At 58.2% G+C, this 19,646-nt stretch overlaps 1 long non-coding RNA gene across 3 annotated transcripts; it reads right to left on the bottom strand.

Moving 5' to 3' along the window:
- Positions 1-2,561: 2,561 nt before the first annotated feature.
- On the bottom strand, positions 2,562-19,443 carry LOC116152090 (uncharacterized). 3 transcript variants are annotated; one of them, XR_010383267.1, is made up of 11 exons: positions 14,330-19,443; positions 13,811-14,043; positions 11,913-12,324; positions 9,753-11,811; positions 8,626-8,750; positions 7,836-7,908; positions 7,397-7,582; positions 6,473-7,180; positions 5,869-6,224; positions 3,886-4,355; positions 2,562-3,770 (listed from the first exon to the last, which is right to left on the bottom strand). It is a non-coding gene; the product is annotated as an uncharacterized LOC116152090 (long non-coding RNA). The 3 variants fall into 3 exon arrangements; XR_004135668.2 differs by having other exon boundaries at positions 2,563-3,770; positions 13,811-19,443; XR_010383266.1 differs by having other exon boundaries at positions 2,563-3,770; positions 5,869-5,939; positions 13,811-19,443.
- Between the last annotated feature and the right edge of the window lie 203 nt (positions 19,444-19,646).

Genomic DNA, 19,646 nt, shown 5'->3' with positions numbered 1-19,646 from the left:
AAATTCCCACAGGCCCTCCAGGGGCAGCTTCAGGAAGCATTCTAGGGGTGGGGGTGCCATCAGGCCAGCAGGGGCCCTGGTGGGCAGTCTCAGCCCCCGACCCTGGAGTACCTGCTGTGGGCAGTGGCTGGGTCCTGCTGTGCACCACCACTGGGGCTCTAGCTGTGCGCAGGGGAGCCTCAGGCAGGGCCATGGCAAAAGGCGGCCCCGTCCTGCTGCCTCTCCAGAGGATGCCCTGCCCAGCTTGCCTGCCGGCCTGCCCTCTCACCTGCCTGCGTGGCCTTGGTCTCCACACTTGGATGACTCACTTTTGTGCACTGTGAGGACAGTGTGGGTCATGGCCATGAGCACATGCTCACTGTCCAGGATGTAAGTGTCCCAGAGCTTCAGGGGGAGGGTCTGTGGGGACAGCAGGCTCCTGAGCAGGGCACAGTGGAGGTGTCAGCACAGGTAAGGACACCCTCCTGCCTCTGGTCCCTACAGTCCCTGCCCCACCCAGGCTGCATCACACAGGGTTCTGTAGCTCCTTATCAGGGTGGACCCATCCTGGGGGTTGCGGCTGCTGGACGAGGGTGCCCCCAGAAAGGCCCTCAGGAGGGGCCTGGCTTGTCTGGGGATGGGCTCAGCCTCCCTGGGCAGCCTTACCCGGTCAGTGAAGCACTGGAGGAACCACTTGGTGGTGTGGATGCCAGTGGACATCTGTTCCTTGTCCTGATGGGGGACTCGACTGCTCAGGGCCTGCCTGGTCAGCCGAAGCCTCCCTTCTGTGGGCCGCCTGGCCCCCCAAGGAGAAGGAAAGTGAAACCTGCAGGGGTGGGCCCCCCACCCTGCCAGGGGGACCACATCTCTGGGGGGACGCTGCTACTCACCATGTGCCGCTTCAGCTTGGGGAGGGCTCTGCCAAGAATGTGCTCGTGATGAGCCTGGAATCTCAGCAGTTTTGGGGATCCTGGGATAAAGAAGCCTGAGAGCCCCCCGGCCCCCACATGTCAGAGTCCCTCCCAGTGAGGTGAGAACTGTGGGTGCCTCAGGAGCCCAAGCCTCTCCCTGCAGTGACCCCGCCTTGCCCACGGCCCTCCCGAGCCCGGGCTGGACATGGTCTGCCCAGACAGCAGGCCTGCCTTTGGTGTCTGGGGCAGAGGACCTGCTCCCAGAGTCTCAGCTTGGCTGCCGCTCACCCTGTACTGAGGGCCTAGCAGATGTTCGGCCCTGGCAGGCCCCCTCCCCACAGTGGCCACAGCACAGGGATGGGGGTCCCAGCACTGAGGGGCAAGGTGTGCTGCCCACGGGGTGGGATGGGGTGCATGGCCTCTGGGCTTGGGGAGCAGGCTGGGGGTGCAGGAGGGGTACTCAGCCACCTGGGCTTGGAGGGTGGATGGGTTCAGGGACAGACAGAAGGCAGAAGGACCAGCAGGGGTGTGAGAGGTATCTGGACGAGGACCAGACTCAGGGCCACGCCTGCAAGACCCCGAGGGCAGCGTGGGGAGCTGTGCCCTTCGCTGATGGTGACATGGATGGGGCAGGGTCCCTGCCAGCCCCACTGCTGGCTGAACTCTGCAGGGAGACTGTCCTGGCCCTGAGTCACATCCAGCGGTCCACAGCAGTCACCTACCATGCATGGAGTGTGCTTCTGGTCCGTCATCAGCTGGGCCAATGCCCAGAAGGCATCCTCCTCACTCAAGAACATGAACAGGACGGCCACGACCTGGTTCCTGCCCTGGCAGTAGCGCACCTCCTGCAAAAGCCAGACCTGCATGGAGGGACCCCCGAGGCCTCCTCACCCCCACCCCACTCACGCCTCAGCTCCTGGACAGGTTCAGGCTCAGCTGCACTCACGCGGCCCAGGAGACACACCAGGAGAGCCCCAGCCCAGCCCAGGCACCAGCACCACGGGGCTCTGGGCACCATCCTTGGGTCCCCTTTCTCAGATGAGGCTTGGAGGGCAGTGAGTGGGATCTGGGCTAGAGGTCCTGCTGTCCGGGCAGGTGGAGGCCTGACCAGCACACACGTGGGTGCCTGGGAGGGCACGTGGCCAGGGAGCTGGCCCAGGAGCCTGCTGTGGGCGTCCCGTGGGCCATCTCAGCTGGTGTCCCTTGAGGGGATGTTCCGGAAAGAGTGGGTGGGGCAGGAGCAGCCATTGGGAGCTGCCTCCCGGTGGGTCACATGGGACTGTGGGTCACTGGGAACCCGCACCCCCGCTAAGGTTCTGAGTGGTGATGCGGCTTCTGCAGGAGCAGAGTCAAGTTTCCTGACTGCAGCAGTGCTCATTCGGCCAGGCGTGCGCTCGCCCTGAGACACTGGCACCGAGGCAGCCACCTGGCAGCTCCGCCAAGCTTGGGCTCGTGAAGCCCGGGAGGAGGTGCCGATTTTGTGCAGAGCGCAGTCTGCACCCCTGCCTTTCCCTCCCAGTTTGAGATCAGTGAGCCCCCCTGCCCCGTCTCTGTGACCGTGTGTGCCTGTGACCTGACGGGGATGCTCACGGTGTTGTACACGGAGTAGGCCGCCAGCACATGGGACAGAGGGGACCAGAGGACAGTTTCCAGAGGATGCTGTTCATGGTATTTTGTCTACACACCCTGATGACACAACAGGCATGATTCGGAAATAAGCCAAAAGAGCCGGGGAATCTTCCGGGTGCGTCAGTGTTAACATTTTTCTGGAGTAAAGTCTACATTCACCGAAATGCAAATGTGCCAGGTGTCCAGTTTGATGAGGTTTTATTTTCTCCTTTTTTAGTTTGCCTACCTAACAGTTCAGTCTTGGGACGTACAGCTCCGTGGTTTCCATCTCTTGTGGAGCGGGCACAGCCTTGGTCCAGCTGGGCCCCGCTCCAACAGCCCTGGGGCCCGCTGACTCTCACCCTCCCCGCGGCCGTGCCTCTTCCAGGGCGTCATGTGAGCGGAGTCCTACGCGGGTCTGGATTCTTCACTCAGCACAATGTGGCTACAATTCATCCAAGCTGTTGAGTGAACCAGTAGCATCACTGACTACAGAGTCCATGTTAGGGAATTCCACAGTCTGTCCATTCTCCAGTTGGACACCATCTTGGTGGCTTCTGGTTTTTAGTGATCATGCATGAAGCAGTGAATACTGCATCCTGGTTTTACGTGGCTACACATTTTCAGTTATCTGGGAAGATACTCATGGTAACTCATGATTAATGTATCTCATGGTAACAGATGGTTAGTCTTCTAAGAAACCACCTGTCTTCCAAAGCAGCTGCACCATTTGCATCCCAAACAGTGATGGACGGGAGTTCCTGTTGCTCCGCATCCTCTCCGCATCTGGTGCTGCCACTGCTCCGGGCCTCAGCCTTTCTAGCAGCTGTGAGGTGGCACCGTGTTGTTTCCAGAATAAGCATTTTTCCTGTGTTTGTCTGCTGTGTACACACACACACCGTGTATCTGCATTATGTGTGTGTGTGTGTGTGTGTGTCTTCTTTGTTGAATTGTCTGTTCATATCTTGTGATCATTTTTAATGGGCTCATGTGTTTTATTATTGGGTTTTAGAGTTTTTGTTTCTATTCTGCATAAGAGCTTTATTAGGTACATGATTGGCCAAGATTTTCTCGCAGTCTGTAGCTCTTTTTCATTCTCTTAACAGGGCCTTTTGCAGAGTGAAAGGTTTAAAGTGACATACAGTTCTGGTTGTCAGTTTTTTCTTTCCTGAGTGTCTCCTCTCTCACTCGACTGGCCTCTTCCCCAGTGTCCACGGCCTTCCCCAGTTATGGTGTTGTGATTCTCCGAAGCCATTAAACGAGTCCCCCATCCTGCAAAACAGCCAGCAGTTTAAAATGGAGTTACCTGTTGGAACAGAGCCCCATCCTCTTGTCTACATACCCGATGGGCTGCCTTCTAGGATAACAGGTCGAACACAACGCCCACCTGGCCCATCACAGGAGACCTCCCAGACTCTCTGGCCAGGTTTGCAGGTGCCGGGGGCGGCGGGGCCCCTCACACTCGTCCTCACACCCTGGGCTCCTGTCTCTGCGAGGCCAGCAGCATGGTGGCCCTAGGGTGGTGTACGTTTCGGGTGGTGGCTCCGGGCCCCGAGGGCAGGTGGCGCTGAGTCGCCTGGGCCTGGCCTCGGAGCTCCAGTGACACAGCCGCACTCCTTGGGCCAAGGTTGTGACGGGGGCACCCAGCTTCGGGGGTGCGCAGGGGCCTCTCAGTGAGGCGTCTCCCGGTGAGAGGACGGTGCGGGCCGAGGGGCGGCCACCTCAGGACGCACGGCCCGCGCCTGCCTTGCTGCTCTCGGCGCCGGCCGGCGCCGGGCCCTCTCCTCTCCGAGGCACGGGGCTTTGGAGAGCATCTCCTGGTGCCGACGGAGGCCTGGCTGCTGCCTGGGCTTTTTGCTGCAAAATGGGACCTGGTGGTGTTAGCCAGGCTGCCAGCTCTCCCAGCGTGGCCCTGCTGTGAGTGAACTCAAGGAGCCAGGAAAGGCCCCGCACAGCTCAAGGACGCCTCTTGACAGCTCTGCAGTCAGGGGTGGAGACAGCGCCGCCCACAACCGCCTCCTGCCTCCCAACTCCTGCCTGGGCAGTGAGGATGGGCGCTGGGGCCTCGGATGCTGAGGCTGGGCAGCTGCTCCTCCCTGGAAGGCAGGAGACGCAGAGCCGCGAGGACCTGCACCAGGCCAGCTGCCCCAAAGGCCCGGGCCCACCCCCATCAACCCCAAGGTCTCATCCCCAGAGACTCCACGGGAACGGCTGACCCCAGGAAGGTGTTGGTGGCCGGGCAGAGGGCTGACACAGCCCGGCTGGAGGTGGCATCCTCTGAGGGAGCTGAGACGCCTGGAGCTGGCTCGGGAGGGGCTGCGGTCCCACAGCAGCCCCCTCAAGAGGTGCCCCTCCTGCTGATGCAGGTCACCCCACTTTGCCCCTCCCCTCCCCCTCCTCTGCCTGAGAGCCCAGGTGTCTCAGGTGAGTTGCTCCCCGAGGCCTTACCCTGTTCCGGGCTGCCCTCCCCCAGCAGTTCAGCCCCGCTGCAGGCCAGCTCCGACTAGGTACACACAAGGGTCATCTGGTCCCTGCTGTCCCCCACCGGGCCTGGCCTCCTCCCCCAAATCTCCTCCCCGCACCAGACCCTGGGGCAGGTCATCTTCGGCTGTAAACTCCACCTGCCTCCCTCACCCTCCCTGAGCTTCTGAGGCCGGGTCCTACCTGCCCAGCACCCGTGGCAGTCCCTCCAGCGCCTGAGGCGCACCTGTCACTGCCCCTCGTGCCTGTCCCCCAAGGGTGCACGCCTGGGCCCCTGGAGCCCTCGGAGACCTGTGTCCAGATGCCATCACCCTGTGGCCACCTGCTGTAGAGCCACTGCTGACCAGATGCCCTGGCCCCTCCCCCAGGCAGGCGTGGAGACCATGTGGCTGAGGCCCAGGCCTGCACCAGCGCCCAGCTCTGCCCCTGCCACGTCCCCCAGTTCCCTCAGCTCAAGCCTGGTGCAGACTCTGACCCGCGGTGGCCACCAGGGCCCAAGGCCCTGAGCTGGGGAGATGGGTCCTGCCTCCAGAGACTTGTTTCTGCCAATGGAAATTGTCCCCAAGATGAGCTGGAGGGCTGTCCAGATGACTCACCACAACAAACTTGGATGGTCGGTGACTCTGTGGAGCCAGAGGTCAGCATCTTCCCATGGGTCCACTGGGGGGCCTCGTGGTGAGGGCAAGCCTGGAGCCCCAGGTGTGGAGGAGGAGGGGCAGGGTGGCTCCTCCCTCCCTGCAGCCCAGGAAGCCCAGCACCTTCTGAAGGTCGCCCAGCTCCAAACCAGCCTCCCTCACCTGCTCCTGCTGCCTGGAAGCCCCACCTGGGCTGCTGCTTCCCACCGGGGACGTACCTACTTCTCCTGGGTCTGACCCCGGAAGGGCCTCACCTGTGCGTATTTGGCTGTTATTTCTGCCCATTCTGACACCAGGATGGTCTCCAGCTTCTCCATGTCCGATGCTGCAAAACAACAAAATCCAAAGACGCCACCGCGTTGAAGAGTGCCAGAGAGCCAACAGCGTGGAGTTGGCGCCGTGGAGGCAGCTCGGCGGTCTGTCTGGTCGGAGAGGAAGATGGTGCTGGGGTGGCCGACATCCAGGGCAGGTGGGTCGAGGCTCACGCTCCCCTCCGCTCACAGACCACTCCCTGCAGCCTTGAAGCTCTGCCCCGGGGGGTGGGGGAGGCTGTGAGGAGCCAGGAGCGAGGAGTGGGCTGGAAGCCCAGGCCAACTGCTGAGCTGGAGCACTGAGACAAGGAGAGGCGGTTGCCGGTCGGTCCAGGGATGCAGCAGGGTGAGTGGGGGTCCCATCCGGCCCAGGCATCAAAAGCATGGGCATCAAAAGGAAAAAGAGAATCAGCTGGTCTTTATCAAAATTAAAAACTTCTGTGCCTCAAATGACACCATCAAGAAAGTGAAAAGACCACCCTCACCGTGCATAAAAACGTTTGCAGACCACCCTCACAGTGCATAAAAACGTTTGCAGACCACCTACCTGATAAGGGGTCTAGTACACAGTGTGTGTAACAACTCAGCACTCAGCCATCAGAAGACAGCCCTTGGAGAAAACGAACAAAGGGCTCGGACAGACATCTCTCCTAAGTCCACCCGACTGCAGAGAACAAGGCACACAGGCACAGACGCTCGACGTCAGTGGTCGTCAGGAGAACCACAGGGAGACAGGGCGTCTTGCCCACTGGAGTGGCTACCACCAGCAGAACGAGGACGGGGAGACACTGGGGCCTCCTGTGTTGCCAGCAGGATTGTAACGTGGTGCAGCTGCCGTGGAGGACAGTTTGGTAGTTTCTCCAAAAGGTGAAGGTGGAGTCACCTTATGACCCAACAAGTCCATGTTAGGTGTGTCCCCAAAGAGGTGAAGACAGGCACTCAGACACCTGTACAGACACGTGCACAGGGAAACACTCACACAGCGAAAAGCTGGCAACAATCCAGGGTCCCTGGACGGACGGATGGAAGAACAAAATGTGGTCTGTCCCTGCAGGGGCACAGTCACCCATAGAGTGGGGACCGGACATGCAGGGACATCAGGCTGACGGAAGGAAACTGGACGCACGGACCACGGACAAGTCCCTCGACGTGAAATGTGCAGAGACAGGAAGTGGGTCAGTGGGCGCCAGGGGCCGGGGGTGCTGGCTGGGGGCCTCTCTGCCAGTGGATAGAGGCTCTTCCTCGGGGCAGTGAACTGTGGAAACGGCGGTGACAGTTGCAGAGCTCCATCAACACTCTGAAAACCACTGAAAAGTAAACCTTAACAGCTACATTTGATGATGCGCGGATCTAAGAAAAGCAGCTCTCTTAGCCAGAGTCCCCACCGGCTCAGCCCCAGGAGACCCTGGAGGTGCCAGCTGAGAAACTGCGTGGATTAGAACGACCCCAGGGGCTCCCAGGATGGACACACCTTGGCTCCTGCCCACTGAGCTCTTCCTGGGCCTATGGGCCCCCAGGGACACCCAACGTGGGGGTTCAGGGTTCCGGAACGGGGGTCCCCAGGCCACGGTGCTCGTGTCTGCTCCATTCGACCTCACTCTTAACTGGCGGTGGCTGTGAAATCAGCTCAGGGACTGGCTGAGCAAGAGGGGCTGGTCTGGGGAAAGGATGACAAGTTTGAACTCAGGCAGTGTCTGTGCTGAGAGACCATCTCCCGCCCACAGCTCTGACCGCGGCGGAGGGCAAAGGCCTCATTGTGCCCATTCAGGGACCAGCCACGTGAGTCCCCAGAGGACACACAGAAGGCGCGGTCGTTCAGGGCCACGCCTGGGGGATGGGGGCGGGTGACACATCTAGAGAACTGGGGGCCGGCGCTGCACTAGGGGAGGCGACAGGGAAAATGCCCTCACCTGGCCAGGTGTCCCTAAATGTCGGGCAGGTCGGACGGGACACGTCTGGAATCCAGCTCACACAGCACCGGGCCTGGAGGTGAACAGTGGCTCTGGAGGGCTCCCTAGGCCCTGCCCTCATCCTCCCCGCCCTCCTACGTCCTCCTCTCCCTCCTCCACCCCATCTCTCCCTCAGCTCCATCCTCCCCTCTGACTGACTAGTCTACCACTTGTCCAGCCTTCATCCCTCCTCCGGCCTCTCCACCGTCCTCCTCCAGCCCCCTGGCCCCCGAGTCCCTGTCCTCCTTCCCTGCATTGGAACCGCCATGATCTTCCCCTGCCTCCCCTCCTCCTCCATCTGCTCCTCCCCTGCAGCTCCGTCCACCTCACCTCCCCCTTTTTCCCCTCCATCCATCTCCTCCAGTCTCTCCTCCTCCCCATCACCTTGCCTCCTCCCTCCCCACTCCCATGTCTGTCCTCCTGTGTCCAGGTCCCCTCCCCCGGCCTCCATCTATCTCCTCCTCCTGCTCCTCCACGTCTCACTCATCCTCCACCCCTTCCTGCATCCTCTGCTCCCTCCTCCTCTTCTGCATAATATACTGATGCTCTGTTCTGGGACTCCTCACAGGGGACATGGCACCTCCATCACAGGCCTCACCCACAGAGCTAGGAGGCGGCTGCGAGAGCCTGGCTCAGGGACAGTGTTAGGGATCAGCCTCGTCGAGGCGAGAGCCCAGGGAGGTCCAAGTCAGCCCTGAATGGTGTCTGTCCATCAGGGTTTCATAAGGAAGGAGGGGCAGGTCACGGTCACCTTTAGGACTTCTCGCTCCTGGACCAGCAGCGCCATCCAGGATGGGAGCAGGGGTCGCGTCCGATGGGTGGAACCAGGGCAGGTGAACGTCATAGCAGGTCAGAGACCACGAGGGCGTGAAATGCCTACAGACACGAAGCAGAGTGGGTACCGGGCAGCGGGCAGAAGTGGAGGGTCATTGCCACTCCCACCCAGGATGGCTCCAGGACAAGGTCTCCACTAATAACCCCGAGGTCAAGGGCCCAGTTGGAGGGTCCTGTCACCACACAGGGGATGCTGAGGAAGGACACGGAAGCCCGGCCTGCACCTGTCCCTGTAGGACCAGCCAGTCCCCCGACCTGGACCGGCCTTCTTTCGCTCCTCACCCCCGAGTGTAGTGGTGCTGGCAGGACACTGACATCAGGCCTAAGCCTTCGAGGTTTGACTTAATGAGTACAGCCATTTCCCACACTGGCCTCATCCAGATCTCCGAGGTTCCCTGGGTCCATGGACAGTACCAGGGGCCCACTTGAGTGCAACCCATATGGGGACCACACCCTGTCCCTACACAGGATGTCTGGGCTGGCCTGGACTGTCCCCCCCCCCACCTCCTCCATCTGCCTCTTCCATCTGCCACCTCCATCTCCAGGTCCTCCTCCTGGTCCTGCCCTTCTCCTCCTCCTCCATCTCCTGCATCCATCTTTCCTCCCATATCAATCTCTTCTCTTCCTCCATCTTCCACGTAAGCCTTCCCCTCTTCCTGCAGCGCCCTCTCCCTCCTCCTACAACAGCCAAGATGTCTAAGCAGGTGGGTTGTAGAAGGGCAGGCGAGGGTCAAAGTAGGTCAGATACCATGAGTCACGAAGCAGAGTGGGTGCCAGGCCGCGAGTGGAACTGTGGGGTCCCTGCCATTCTAAGGCACTATGAGGCTCCAGTCAGCGATTGGTCAGTTCTGAGCCCTTTGGCTGGAAGGTCTAGCACCGCAGGGGGAGGGCCTGTCACCACGAGTGTCCACAGGAGGCCGGTCCCTCTCCCAGCAGCCCTCAGCCCATCGTCATGGCTTCAGGACTCCCACCCTCACAGGTGCTTTGTGTTCCACAGGTGTGCACGGGTCCTCCCCACGGTTTCACTGGGCGTTACTCACTCACCAGTAGCTGAGAAACCTTCCTCTCCCACCTCGGACGTGTGTCCTGTTGAATGGCCGTGTCACCTGGCTTTTAAGGACTCATCATGGCTTATGTCCAAATTCTTTTGGATGGGCACTCATGTTTTTCTGCTTTGGCAAATTTGGAAGATCCCATGGAGGGATGTTAACGCACTTTGTTCCCAAATGCAAGCATGCTGTTGGTCACCTGTGTGCAACCGAGCTCTTACTGAGCGTGTCTAAGGCGGCCACGGACCCCCAGCCAGACTCTCTGAGATTTCCTGACCTTCACGAGCGGCCACGGCCCTGACTGGGGCCGAGGAGGGAGGTGCTTGGTGACATTGCTCTCGGTTACACTCTGCATGTCTGTTGGGAGCCAGGCAAGTAAGGACGCTTCATCACTGCTTCCTTTCCATTGTGAACTGTCTCTTCACGCCACTTCCCTTTTTTTTGGCCTTGTAAAAACCTGAGCTGTAGAAACTGCTCCCCTTGAAGACAGCCAGCAGAGCAAACAACCTCCCGCCGTTCACGTTTCCCTTGCCTTTGATTAGGGCCCCCCCCTCGCAGAGACCTGGCTGCTCTGGGGCTGCATCCGCCCCTTCCTACGCGCCCTCCAGGATTCTGTCTCCTTACAAAGGTCTGCCTTCCTTCCTGCTGCAATGCCACAGCAGGCGCGTCTTGGGGGCTGGTTGGGGGAGCTCTCTCCCTCAGCACTTTCCCAGGCTCTTCCCAGATGATCTTGCTGACTTTCTGTCCCCATGAACGTTCACATCGGCGGGTCACGGTCCCGAGATGGCTGGCACCACATTTTCCCTGGGCTCCCCTGTGTCGTGATGCGGGGAGAGGCTCATCCCAACAGGGCAATCTCACGTCCAGTTGGGGTACCGGCCTGGGTCCTCACCCCCTCCCGGCATGGACGTGGACGGTGGTACAGGAATCAGCAGGCTGGGGACAAGATCAGGTTCTTGCCCCTCCCTGGCCCCCTGAGACTCAAGGCCCCCACTGTCCCACTCCAGTTTTCTGTTGAGCGCTCCTCGCCGGGAACCTTACTGATTCCCACTGTTTCCTGAAGTTCACGTGGGCACTGTGGCGTCTGGTCTGGTCTCTGGGCCCTGGATAGCTCTTGGACACGTAGCAGAAGTCCCGAAGGACCTTGAGTTTAAGATGCATGCCTGGAAATCATCCTGGTGCGTCTGGGGCAGGGAATACTTGAGCTCAACTCAGGCGCTCAGGCCCTGCCCCTGCCAGTTCTAGGTGACAGTGGCCTCGGCCGCAGACCGCCTCCTCCAGCCAACTCAGGGACTGAGCCTCTCCCCAGGGTCCGGCAGGCAGCGTCCAGGAAGACCGCGGTGGCCTGCGGGGTCAAGCCGCAGTGACAGGACAGTGATAGGAGACCAGAGCTGGGCCAGGCTGCACAGAGGGACTGCAGACACTCCAGACGCTCAGGTGCCCTCGGGCCGAGCGGCAGACGAGCAGCCCGCCCACCTCACGGCTCATGGGGGTCCTCACAGTTGCCAGAGCAGCCTCTCCCTGGGACCCTCATTGGCTGGTGGAGGGGCTCCTTCTTGGGCCCCTGGTCGGCATCTGATGCTGACATAGTTCAGACACGGAGATGAAGGCTGGAGAGGGTGGGGGCTTCCCCAGACGCGGGCCCAGAGGACTCCCAGGCCTGGGACCTCCAGGCTCCAGCCCCACCTGGGTTCTGCTGAGAAGCTGCCTCCCTGGACTGACCACAGGTCTTTAAGGCTGAGGAGAGGCATCCCCGTTTCAGCAGGACTGCCTGAGGGGACAAAAGCCCCCAAGGAGAAGGTCCAGGAGCTGCAGAGGGGCAGAGCTAAGAGGGGAGGGGCAGCACGACAGCCAAGCTTCCTGGAGTTTCAGGGCATCATTGAAAAAGGCTCAACAGCAGAGGGTAGAACGGTGGGTCCCAGGGGCGGGGCTTGTAGTCCACCAGGTGCAAACAGTTCAGGTGTGCAGGAAGGTCCGTTCCAGAGGTGCCCGTGGCTAACAGCACGGGGCTGTGCTCACAAGACGGTAGGAGGGGAGCTCTCACGTGTTCCTGCCTCAATAAAAAGAAAAGCCAGGCGAACACGATGCAAAGAAAGACAGCGAAAAGAAACCCAAGCACATCAGTAGCTGCAGTAACTGAAGGGACCAGACTTACCGGCTCCAAATCGTGGTTTTAAGTGCAAGTGAGTGAGCTCTGCCTGCAGCAGCTGTGACAAGGCCGCCTCAGTGTCGGACGGGCAGCGGTGCCGGAGGGGTGCTGGCCAGGGAAGCCGGAGGCAGGCGTGGGGCAGCAGCCCTGGGGACCCGGCCGTCAGGGGCGCGCCGGCCCTGGGAAGCGACAGGACTCAAAGGACCGACACGCAAACCGGCAGAGCCTGAGTGGGGTGCGACGCACCCCCGTCCCGCGCATCGGAACCAGCGAGGGGTACAGAGGTGCACGGTTCACAGACGTCCCCACGAATGTTGATGGGCTGGGTGGCGCTCACACACGGATGCTCTGCCTGCTCGTTAGAGGTCGTGCAGGCTTTTCAGGCACATGTGCCGCCGGCAGGAAGACCGACCGTATCCTGGGGAGAAAGCAAATCTCAACGAACACTCGAGAATCAGTATCATGAGGGAATGCTTTCTGATAACAGTCCATTAAGGTCAGAATCAACTATGAAAAAGTCCTCGAAAACTCCAGGGAGTCGAGCCCCTTCCCCCCCAGGGGCCGCGTCCAGGATGTGCCCAGACGTGCACCACGGCCTCTCCCTGCAGGCCTCAGCAGCAGGCTTGGTGAGGCTAACGTCCTGGGGGTGCAGGGCCTGCCTGGGGGCAGTGGGAGGGCAGAGGTTGAGAGAGGAGCAGGGAACCTGAGCCTGCGATCGGTCGGCCCCACTCTGTGACCCCTGGTGCTCCCGGGCCGAAGGGCTGTGCCGGTCCCAGGGCGGCCCCTGCACTCCGCTGGGCCCCTCAGTGTTCTGCACGTGGACACAGAGGCCTGCGGCTCAGACCTGCAGCTCAAACCCCTGCTGGGCTCCCAGCTCAGCTTGAGGCCTCTGAAGACCGGAGAGCTGTGGGGCCTTGTGGCCAGGCTGCCCAGGGACCAGGGGAGTAGCTCCTCCTATGTGAACCCCACAGTCCTTCAAGGGGTGGAGTGAGGGGCTCAATGCACACATCTGCTGTCATGCCAGGCTTTGGCAGGGAAGGCCGGCGAGTTGGTTCTCCCAAGGTGTCTCAAAGCCTGGCCAGCCCAACTCAGGAAGTAGATGGACTGGGTGAAGGAAGGCACTGTTGGTTTGGACCCTTCCCTGGGAAGGGGGTAGGGGTAGGTGGCATCCTCGTCCAGCCCCATGTGTAGTCTGAAGGCACTCGAGAGGGCTTCCTGGAGGAGGTGGCCTTGTGGTGCTGGGCAGCAGGGCTGTTGTAACAAGGAGGCACCCTGCTTCATGGGCCTGTGACCTTAACAAAGGGTTATGAAAATGCATGGGTGTGTTTTCTGATATTCAAGAGGAAAACTGCAGAATCAAAACTTTAGAACATGTTGAAAATGCGTGTGTACCCAAAGTCCACAAATGGAACCAGAGTGCTCTCTGGTGCATGGCCAGCACCCAGAACACAGTGACTCCCCATGAGACGCCCTCAGTAAACCCTTGTGATGAAAGAAATGCAGTCATTTGGAAACAAAGACTCTCCTCTAGATGGTTCAGCGATCAAAGAAGAAACCTAACTGGAAATTAGAAACACTCAGAAATGACAACACTGACAAGCACGTGGGACGCGGCCACAGTGTATTTCAGAAGAACCTGGTGTCTGAATGTGTTTCACCAGAGCAGCAAGAGACCCTGACATCAGTGGGTCAGTCATGGACTTGGGAGGCGGGAGGCAGGAGGGCCAGACAGCAGAGGATCAGGAGAACACAGCGGGTGTCGGCCCAGGAGCTGGTCCTCCCCAAAGGCCCCGCGCCCACAAGCCTGTCCACAGGCCGTGGTGCAGGGACAGCTCCTGAGAAGCACAGGATGGAAGCCGTGCTTGCGCTCTCCTGCACGCAGGTCAGCACACAGGTGTCCTCACCTGACTGTGGAGGCCAGGAGCTGAGGCTCGGGAGGTGAGCGGGGGAGTCAGGGGACTTGCGGGTCCAGAACTCCTCGCCGCTTCGCTGCCTGGTGGCGGGTTCTCAGGGTTCATTTCTGCTGAGCTCATTTGGAGCACGGTGTGCACCTGGTCACCAGCAGAAAGCCGGCTGTGGTTGCTGGTCCCCACCACATGCGGACGTTCAGGTATGATGTCCGCTGGGCACCTGGACACTGTGGAATTCGGGGGAGAGTGAGGGGGGTTGGGGAGCCTTCGCAACTTAGGTTATTTATCAACTACAGGACAGGACCCTGAGGACTGCAGGGCTAGGCTGAGAGGAGGGGGTGCAGGTGGGCAGGGTGAGGGCGTTTGGGAGTAGGGGAGGGGCAGGGGTGGGTGAGGAGGGGTCCGCTCCCGGAAGGTCTAGAGTCCAGGGGCTCCCTCCACTGGCTGCTCTGCTCAGAGGTGCCCAGATCTCCGTCCCCTAGTCCCCAGAGATGCTCTGTGTTGGGTCCTCACACCCCGAGGGTCTGCCCGCTCGGTGGCGAGTGCCTGCCCACAGGCGCCGTCCTCCGCAGGACCAGCCCGGGATCCCAGCCTGCTTGGCGCTGATCGTCCGACCGCTTTCCTGAGACAGTGGATCTCGACCCGGGGGTGGGTACTGAGAGACGGGGGCTGCTTTTCATCCCCTAAAACCAGGCGTGAGAGAAGCGAGGATGCATCAGAGGTCACTGTGCACATGCAGTGACCACGCATCCCTTCCGATTTGCTGACACCGAAAAGTCAAAAGTGCCCATTAAAACCAAAAGAACCCCCTCCTTGATCCCTGAGTTCCGAGGTGAGCATGGTGCCCTGCGTCACCTAACGGACCCCTGGGGAGCCAGGAACGGGGCTGGGGATGTGCGGAGGCCCGGCGAGGACTCCAGGCAGCCGGCACTTGCTCCCACGTCCAGAAGCTTGGCCAGTAGGGCTCCCACCCCAGGGCTCACTCCAAAGGGAGAGTCTCAGAGGAAGGCTCCCTCCACCGCTGCGTCTCTGTCTGCCTTTCTGTCTCGTCTCCTTCTCTCAAGTCTCTGTTTCCATCCTTCTCTCTGCCTCTTTCCATCTGTCTTGAATCCATGAGCTACTGAACTGAGCCTCGGTCCCTCCCTCTGGCGGGCAAGGCAGCGTCACCTGACCCTGTGGTGCCCCGCAAACTTCATCGTCATCTCTTATCCATGGATCCGTTATCACTGCAGGGAAGAACCAAACCCTTGTGGGGCGTGATGCTCGATGCCACGCCCCACCAGCTTTGGACCCCGTGTGCCCCGGGTCCCTGCTCTCCCCACGGCCAGCACCCCGCCTGACTGGACACATGGGCCTTTCCCTGGGGTCGGAGTCGGGGAGTCTTCTCTCTCCGCTCTCTTCAGGGCAGCCCTGCCAGTTCCGGCCACTTCCGCAAGGCCAGGAAACACAGATCGATTGGGAAGGAACAAATAAAACTTGGTGCTTGCACAGGTCATGACTGACTGTAGACAATCTCAAGGTGTCAACAAAACCTCCTGTAGGAGGGAGCGGGCTCAGCAAACACACGCGTTGATGGGCTCCTCGGTGCTGCAAGGAACACGCGGAAACCAAACGAAGACACACAACGGTCCACGGCCACGCCCCGGAAAAATGGAATTTACGCATGAGCATACCAGAGCGCGGACACAAGTGCATTAACTTGCCACTGGCTGACAAAGCGTTGTGGCAACGAGCTACCATAAAATCTGAGCAATAAAAGAGGTGCTTGCATTCTAAAGACTGCGTCCTAGACCTCTTTAAAGCAAGTCTTTTTGGCAAACAGGTGCCCAGGTCTCCCATTTGGGGGGGGATCCTGGACACACAAACTCCTGGTCCTTCAGTGCTGGCCACCGGCCGGACTCACTGGCCACATGGCCTTTTTTAACGCAGCGGAACAGAAGGAAAGAGAGTGTCTCATCCCATCAGATGAGTCCTGCGTGCAGAAAGCCCAGGTCCACAGCAGAGCCCCGACACGGAGGCCAGCAGTCCCGAGGCAGCAGTGGGTCCAGCTGAGCTGTGAGCTCAAAAGGAGGCTTCCTCCCACTGACAGCCTCCTCGGGAAAAGCCACGTCTCCAAACGTGGCCCTTCAGGAAAACGAGGGCAGAAGAGCTGCCTGCGACCTGCCCTCCCTCCCGGGATCCAGGAGCAGAGCTGGCCCTCCAGCAGCCTGGCAGTCAGGCCCTGCCCAGGACGGGGCACCCTGCCCGCAGGACCGGTGCCTGGGTTTAAAATGAGCCTTTGCCCAAGTGCTTGCTCCCCTGGCTCTTGAGAAGTGCTCACCAGGCTGCTCTCCAGACCTCTCCTCCAAGGTGCTGGTAGCCATCCCCGTGCCCTGTCCACAGGCTGCCTCTCATGAACCCTTAGCCACAGGGCGCCTTCCTGTAGCTTCCCCGCACCTCCCTGGACACCTCGACATTCCTAGGTGCCCTCACTCCTTTAACACTCATTAACCGCCAACTGTTGTGTGCTCAGTACAGAGCGAGGTGGTGCCCTCACTCCTTTAACACTTATTAACCGCCAACTGTTGTGCGCTCAGTACAGAGCGAGGTGCCTCCATAGTTCCTCAGCGAAATGGTACAGCCTCCCCAGACCCACTTCCAGTGGAAACAGAGAAGGTTTTACTCTAGGAGATCCTGTTTCTCTTAAAGTCCTTCAGGGCCTTTGGGCAGAACAAAGGCCCTTGTGGGAGCTGACCCCACCTGGCAGGCACCAGCGGGCACTGACCCCGCCAGGAGGAGTGGGCTCCCCACCCCCTCCCGCAGGGTCCTCCGAGCCTGGCCTCCACTCTCTGTGCTCTGCTGAACTCTGGACCACCTGACCTGCACCTCCACAGGCCAATCTTTTCTTTTCCATTAATTCCCTTGCAAGTGCCTACCCACACGTGGGAATTTCAGACTCACGTAAATGTGACCTTCCCTGGGGTTTTAAAACTATGCCTCTTCCTTTCCATTTAGTGGCTCTGAAGGGAGCCTTTTCCTACCCCTGCACGCAGCAGCATCAGCCCCCTCCAAGAGAGCCCGTGCAAATGGCGTGTTATCTTCCCGACACGTCTCTGCAGCTGCGTGTGATTCCCCGGAGGCCGCTGTGCTCGGCCTGTGCACACGCAGGTGGTTGCTGGTTCACAGCAGGGCTCCACACTTCATGGGGGTTAGCACTCACCCTCCGCCTCCCCGGGGCAGTCTCCCCGCCGCTCCCAATGTCGGGAGTGCACGCTGAGTGCTGACTGAGCAGTGCCAGGGTTCAGCCTCCCTGGGGCTGTGGCGGTGCTGGTGGGTGTCCAGCCGCCCTCTCCGTGTGGCTATCCCCTTGGCCCACAGGCGAAGCTGCACCAGCATCACTGCATCCTCACGACGAAGCTCCTTTCTGCGGGGTGGCCCGATTCCCAAGAGAGAAGGTTCTTGGGCAAAGATCCTACACTTCAGTTTTACCAGCTGCCACCAGACTGCTTTCCAAACAGCTGGCCCTCTCGACAGCTCTACTCACATTAGTGTACAAATTTTTCCTTTGATGGAATTTGCTTTTCATGTCAAATCAATAAACTCTTTACCTAACTCCAGGTTAGCAAGGTTTTGGCCTGTGTTTTAATCTCAAAATTTCATACTTTCATATTTTACATTTAGACCTATGGCCCATTGTTTGAGTTCATCTTTATGTAAGTTATGGGTTTAGATCAAGATTCCTTTTTTTTGCTGGTGATTATCCAGTTGTTCCCACACTATTTGTTGAAAAGACACCCTTCCTCTCCCTCTGTGCCTTGTCAGATCAGCAGCCGTGTGCGTGAGGACCGATTTCTGGGCTCTGTCTGTTCCATCGACTGCGTGCCCAGCCTTCAGCAACACTGCGCTGCGTTCGTCACTGCGACTGCGGAGCCAGTGTTCCAAGTGGGTAAGAGGACTCTACACTTTATGCTTCTTTTTCGTAATTGTTGCAGCGATTCTAATCCTTTCACCTTCACACATAAATTTTAGAATCGGCTTGTCTGTATCTACAAAAAGTCTTGCTGGGATTTTGATGGGAATTGCAGTTAATCTATAGATCAATTTAAGGAGAACTGACACCTGTACCATGTTGAGGCTTTCCACCCATGAACATAGTATGTCTCTCCGTTTATTTGTCTTAAAATTTCTTCCTTGTTGGGGGGAAGGTATAGCTCAGTGGTAGAGTGCATGACTAGCATGTGTGTGGTCCTAGGTTCAATTCCCAGTACCGCCATTAAATTTTTTAAAATTAAAATAAATAAATAAACCTCATTACTTCCCCTCCCAAAAGGAATCACTTAAAAAAAGAAATGCAAAAACTTAAAAAAAAAATCTACCTTCAGAATTTCATAGTTTTCAACACAGAGAAATCCACTGCATGTTTTCTGCAGATATGCACCTAGGATTCGGTACTTTGGGAGCTATTCTATGTTTTATGTTTAAAATTCCTGGTTTCCAGTTTCGATCTTTCTGTTGTGATCTTGCATGCAACTCGTGCAGTTGTGCACCAGCTTTCCTCACACAGTCTCTGGAATTTTCTCTACAGATAATCACGTCGTCTGTGAATGAAGACAGTTTTATTTCTTCCTTTCCAGTCTATGTATTTCCATTTCCTTTTCACTGGAGTGGCCAGGACGTCCAGTATGATGTTGACTCAAGATGGTGAGAGTACACTTCTTTGTTTTGTTCCTGATTTCAGGGCTAGAGCCTCCACTTCTGTCATTACCTGTGACGTAAGCTGTAGGCTTCTTTGCATGACCCTTATCTGGCTAAGTTCCCCCCGATCTTACTCTACTGAGAGTTCGTGTCATGAATGGGTGTTCGATTTTGTCAAATACTTTTTCTGCATCAGTTGATATGATGTGTGATCATTTTCCTTAAACAATGAACGTGAGGGGTTGTGATGATAGAGTTCAAGTCATGACCCACTCTGCATTCTCAGGATACACCCCCTTAGTTGTGGTGCATTCTTCTTTTTGTGTATCGCAGAATTCGATTCGACATGTGCAGGACCCCGCAGTTACTCATGAGGGATGTTGTCTGTAGGTTTTTCTTTTTGGTATTCCCAGGTGTGGGAATCAGGACAATGCTTTCCTTAAAAGGTGAGTTGGGACACATTAGCTCCTGTTCTATTTTTCTGGAAGAGACTGAACAGTATTGGTGCCATTTCTTCTTTAGATGTTTGGTAGAATATGCCATTGACACAATCTTGGCCTGGGGATTTCTTTTTCAGTAGGTGTAACTACAAACTCAATTTTCAAAGTGGTTATGGGACTGTGATATTGTGATTTATCATACATACGTATTTTGAACTTCATCCCAAAACTCTTTGAATTTCCTAAGAGCAACGGGAGCATCTTTTTATGACATTGGGTCTTTTGGCCTCAGTTCCTGAAATCCCCTCGGAGCCAGGAAGTGAGACGGGTGTCTTGATATCCATAACAAGCCTCCCACGACCACGCGGAGTCTGTGTTAATGAGGTGACTCTAGGAAATCCCCCAAGGATGGGGGTATGGTGGCCAGGGGAACCACCCATGATTAGAGGGGTGGAGCCTCCATGAAAACCCATAAAGGGGGGCGTTCAGAGAGCTTCCAGGTTGGCGAACCAGAATGGGTCCACGTGCTGGGCTCCAAACTCCGCAGGGACAGAAGCTCCTGTATTTGCAACCCTTCCAAACCTAGCCCTGTGTATCTCTCCTCTGGCTGTTCATCTGTACCCTTTAATATCCTTTGTAATAAACCAGCAATCTAGTAAGTAAACTGGTATCCTGGATTCTGTGAACTGCCCTAGCAAATCAATCGAACCAGAGAA

The sequence above is a fragment of the Camelus dromedarius genome, chromosome 12 (genome assembly GCF_036321535.1).
Source record: "Camelus dromedarius isolate mCamDro1 chromosome 12, mCamDro1.pat, whole genome shotgun sequence".
In the NCBI taxonomy this organism is placed as follows: Eukaryota; Metazoa; Chordata; class Mammalia; order Artiodactyla; family Camelidae; genus Camelus; species Camelus dromedarius.
Note: the sequence above shows the minus strand (reverse complement) of the source record. Positions and strands in the feature narration are given on the sequence as shown.